The sequence below is a fragment of the Leopardus geoffroyi genome, chromosome B4 (genome assembly GCF_018350155.1).
Source record: "Leopardus geoffroyi isolate Oge1 chromosome B4, O.geoffroyi_Oge1_pat1.0, whole genome shotgun sequence".
Classification (NCBI taxonomy): domain Eukaryota; kingdom Metazoa; phylum Chordata; class Mammalia; order Carnivora; family Felidae; genus Leopardus; species Leopardus geoffroyi.
Genome location: NC_059341.1, coordinates 38697121 through 38702809, shown reverse-complemented (window position 1 = coordinate 38702809; position 5689 = coordinate 38697121).

Genomic DNA, 5689 nt, shown 5'->3' with positions numbered 1-5689 from the left:
GGGTGGCTTAGTCGGTTAAGTGTCCAGCTTCAGCTCAGGTCATCGTCTCACAGTTCGTGAGTTTGAGCCCGTGTCAGTCTCTGTGCTGACAGCTCAGAGCCTGGAGCCTACTTCAGATTCTGTGTCTCTCTCTCTCTCTGCCCCTCCCCTGCTGATGCTCTGTCTCTCTCTCAAAAATAAATAAACATTAAAAAAACAAAGATGAACAATGTATAGTACTTGCTTTCCAAGGGCTCTTGGCCTAGTGAGGAGACAAATATGTAAACAAGTAAATGATGATTCCATGTAGTAAGTGCCTGTCAGAGATATGAATTAATGTGTCATGGGAAATACAAGATGTGCCTGGAGAGTAGAATAAGGCTTAACCTAAGGGCAGGGCAATACAATACCTAAATCTCGGAGGGAAATACCAGGTGACAAGAGTGAGAAAGGCCAATCCAGTGCAGGCAAAGAGATGAGCACAGGCAAATGAGTGTGTCTGAGGAAGAGTAAGTGGGGGTGGTGGTGCTGTGTGGTTGTGTGGTGAAAGCAGAGGGCAGGAGTGGAAGGAGATCGGGCTGAAAATACAGGTTGGGGAGGGATTTGCTTTCCCAGCTGAGGAGTGTGGGCTTTGTTTGAGGAATTGACCAAAGGTTTTAAGAAGCTGAGGGACAGTTTGCAAGACTGGCTGAGTAGAGATGTCATGGGTAGCGGGGGGAAGCATTGCTGGAGACTGTGTGATTGCATCAATGTTTTGTCTGCCTGACACTGTGCCGATTTCCTGGGAAGAGCAGACCTGCTTGCTCTCCCCTAGCCCGTGTGAATACGTGAACCTAATGAGAGCTTTAGGTTCCTTAAGAACCCCATTTCCTTAGCTATAATGATTGTTCTAGGGGGTGGATGCCACATGCAAGCTGGTCCAATCATACCGTCTTGTTCTGTTCACCCTTTTCCAAGTGTTTGGTCAATGTGTGGGCATGTGACCCAGAGACCTTCCTTGATAATTCTGCATTTTGAATTGGCAGTAAGGGAAAGAATCTTTCTTTTCTGATGATGAATCTGTGAAGTTGCAAATGTAGACATGCCAGTGGTTATGTATCATATGTGGAAGAAATTGGTGTTTAGTCGAGCAAAATGGAAACTAACACATGGAGAGAAGCAGGTATGAAAGACAGAAGGGAAGTGAGTTCTGGTGGCCTTTCAGTCTCTAGCTCCAGGCATCCATGAAGCTAGTTTAATTCCTGCCTATCCTGCAGTTTGGTCAACATGAGCCAATCAATTACCCTTTTTGCCTAAGGTCGTTACTGTTGGATTTCTGACATTTGCAACCAAGAGTACTAATTAATGAAAACAGGAAAATACATCTTGATCTTGATACATTACAGTTTAAAAGGCTCTTCTTCAAGCCCAATGTCCATCAACTGATGAATGGATAAAGAAGATGTGGTATATCTATACAATGGAATACTACTCAGAAATGAAAAAGAATGAAATCCTGCCATTTGCAACAACGTGGATGGAACTGGAGGGTATTATGCTAAGTGAAATAAGTCACTCAGAGAAAGACAGATATATGTTTTCACTCATCTGTGGAATGTGAGAAACTTAACAGAAAACCATGAGAGAAGGGAAGGGAAAAGAAATAGTTAAAAGCAGAGAGGGAGGCAAACCATAAGAGACTCTTAAATGTAGAGAACAAACTGAGGGATGTTGGGGGGGCAGGGGAGAGGGGAAAATGAGTGATGGGCATTGAAGAGGGCACTTGTTGGGCTGAGCACTGAGGGTTGTATGTAAGCAATGAATCACGGGAATCTACTCTTGAAGCTAAGAGCACAGTGTATACACTGTATGTTAGCTAACTTGACAATAAATTATATTAAAAAAATAAAGAAATAAAAGCAATATAGACATTTATGGTATAAAGTTTGAAAGGCAAAAGTTTAAAGAAAGAAACACGTATCTCCTGCCATCTTGCTGTTCAAAGCTACCTCTTCTGAACATCTGAATAGCTGTCTTTTCAAAATTGTATTCTAAGGCTGTGCAAACATATGTATATTATCACAAAAGCGACATGATACACTGTACATATACTATTTCATAGCCCCTGTTTTTGCCGTTTGGAAATATTTCATGGACGTTTTATCAAGTCATCAAATATTCTTTGAACATACAGCTTTTATGTTTACATTTTAATGTCCATTATACAAAAATACCATGCTTTGTTTACTTAATATATGAATATTAAGGTAAAATAAGTTAATTTTCTAATTTGAACCATGGACAAAATGTTAGTGGAATTATGTTGAAAAAACTTTTTTTTAAAGGGCATATTACATGTTCAGTTACCCCAAAATTAAGGATCTTTATTTAAGCAATTGCAACTGAAGTTATTCTTTCTCAGTAATTATGGTTGTCATGGAGGTAATTTAGTTTTACTGAAAGAAATTTGATTAACATATGAAGTTAAATAAAATGGTTTTATGAATTTTAAAATAAAAAATAAAAGGCTCTTCTCCAGATAGTAACAGAGCTCGAGAGAAAGGCAAGGACTGGAGACCTAGATTGGAAAGTCATGTTTGGATAAGGTGGTTGTTTTGCCTTGGAAGTGGACAACCTCATCTCAGGTAAGTGTAGAAGATGGCCAGAGGCGAGGACGGAACCTTGGAGAATGCCAGCATCTGACAGTATCAAGAGGAGGAACCGGCTGTTTCACACTTGGGCCATCTCTGATTTTACCCAGAGCTTCCAACCGCACTGTCCTCAGTGGGAGGGGGCAATCTAGGAAAGCCCATAGGGTGTCACTAGCTTTCCTTTTAATTTATTACTTTTTAAACTGCTTTAGGCCACATCTTCTGAAATCTGCCTCCTGTAGCTTTCAGTCATGGGGGCAACTAATCCTCCTTTAGAATGTTCTGGCCTGTATTTGAAATCTGTGATCTCATAACCTTGGGTCTTCTCTTCCTCAGGGTTAAACCTCTCACTTCCTCCAGCCCTTACTCATCTGATACTACCAGATTTTACTGAACTCCTCTAAATGTCAGTCCACATTGCTTATGAAGGGTGGTATCTGGAACAGACATAGTGTTTCAAATATCATGTGCCTAGCACAGACTACAGTGGAACAGGATGCCAGAGTTTGCCATACTGAACAGCATACTAGTCACGCTGTTAGGAAATATTGCACTTGTGAGCAACCAAAACATCCTAGGTCTTTTTTTTCCCCTAGAAATTGCTGGGAAACCAGACAAATAAAAATTCTAATTTTGTGATTGCCTTTGAGCCTAAATAAATGCCTTGGCATTTGTCCCTGTTAAATTATTTTGAATATGAAAGGATGATCATTGTAACATTATCTATAAGGTTAAATAATTGGAAACAATATACCTGGTCAAATATAGGGGAATGTTAACTATATTACAGCATATATACAAGATATAACATCATGTCTGTGAAAATGATCTTCCTGAAGTACATTTAATGGCATAGGAAAGTGTGTATGGCATATGTTAAGGGAAATTCTGGACTTAAACCCTGTGTAACAAATTCTTAAAAGTCCTTCCACTGGCACTCTAGAGGATGGAAGGGAGTGTCCCTGCTCAACTTAATCTTATTGGTATAAATCTACTTTATCATTTTCAAGAAATACGTTTGGTCCTAATTGCATTGCCCAACAATTTTGTCATCCAAAACTTGATCTGTCACAAAGGAGGTATAAGTGATTATACTATTGGGCAAGAATAGAGACCTGCAGTCAATATCCAGGAATGCACTGAAGTTTTGAGACATAGTAACCCAGACCTACTGGGATTTTTGACTTAAGCAGTGTATTTTTTGTGACATATACTGCATTTTTTTATTGCTGTACAATATTTTGTTTTTTGGATGATATCACAGTTCTTTTGTCTGTTGATAGACATTCAGGTTGTCTCAGCTATTATGAATAATGCTGTTTGAACATTTGTATACACATTTTTGTGTGGACATATGCTTTAACTTATCTTAATACCTAAGAGTGGAATTGCTAGGTCTTTTGGTAACTCTGTGTTTAACATTTTTAAAAGCTACCAAACTGTTTTACAAAGTTGCTGCACCATTTTGCATTCCCACTAGCAATGTATGAAAAGTTCCAATTCTTCACATTCTCACCAACACTTGTTATTGTCCATTTTGTTTATTACAGTCATCCTAGTAGTTGTGAAATAGTTTCTCAATCCCAGTTCCTATACCTGGAACATCTTTCCTCTCCCTGCCCATCTTAAAAATCCATCTTTCAAATTGTACCGTCTCCATAAAGCCTTTTCTTGACCACCCCAACTGGAAGTGATTCTTTCTTTCTTTAAATTCTCTAAAACATTGCTTATATCTCTCTTGTGGTGTATTTATATCCCTTATGTTGTATTTCTTTGTATATCTTTATCATAAAGATAGAAAGTTACCACAAATGGAACTAAAATGGAAGGTACCATATCCCATTGATGTTTGTTTGTTTATTTATTTATTTATTTATTTAAATTTTTTTTTTAACGTTTATTTATTTTTGAGACAGAGAAAGACAGAGCATGAACGGGGGAGGGTCAGAGAGAGGGAGACACAGAATCTGAAACAGGCTCCAGGCTCTGAGCTGTCAGCACAGAGCCCGACGTGGGGCTCAAACTCACGGACTGTGAGATCATGACCTGAGCCAAGGTCGGCCGCTTAACCGACTGAGCCACCCAGGTGCCCCTCCCATTGATGTTTAAAACCCTAGATTCTAAGTCTCTGAGGAGGTATGTATAGTGAAGCAAGAAGATAATCTTAAAAGGCAGATTATGATATGTAAAAAAGAGAAATATTAGTAACTGTGTCCCTGTGTGTGTGTGTGTGTGTGTGAGTGATGGGTTACATTTTGGGAGTGCCTGCCAAATATGCCCTTAGGAAAATTACCTAATTCTAGGAATTAGGGAAGGTCAAGTCACTATATGCTACTCTGTGATAGAAATGGGAATTATGGGGCACCTGTGTGGCTCAGTTGGTTAAGCAGCTGACTCTTGATTTCGGCTTGGGTCATGATCATGGCTTGTGGGATTGAGTCCCACCTTGGGCTCTGCACTGACAGCTCGGAGCCCATTAAGCAGTGTATTAATCTCTAACAATGCATTAGTAGAAAATACATGCAGACCAAAGCGCTTCTTAAAAGATCCATTTCATCGATCTTTATCCCTCTAGCCAAATTTGGTGTTACACCTTTTAGAAAGAACCTCATAATCCAGCATTCCCATCAGTGGCTTGTAAGTCAAAAGCCCTGAATTCGGTTTGTGCCTCAATATAGGATTTTGACCAAAACACTTAACCAAGACTCTTGCTTCCCCTGTCTGCAAAATGGGATTTGCTTTATGTGAAGTTCCTCATGTTAGTCTAATGTCAGGACAAGATGTAGTTGAAACAAGGAACTATTACATTCAGCTGTAGCAGAAGGAAGGTAGATTAGAACAAAGACATTTTCATCTCAAAGAAACTTGGATGGGAATTGAGGAGCCCTGACAGCACAATATGGAAATTAGGAGAGAAAATCAAGAAAGAAGAAGGTGGAAATCTGACAAATCAAGATGCACATTCATGGATATTTTCGTTTTGATGATAGCAAAAGAATGATATATTTGCATACCATGTAAATACTGTGTGTGCTTAACAAAAGTCCAGTTTCCTTTCATAGAGTTCTTGAAGGACAGGA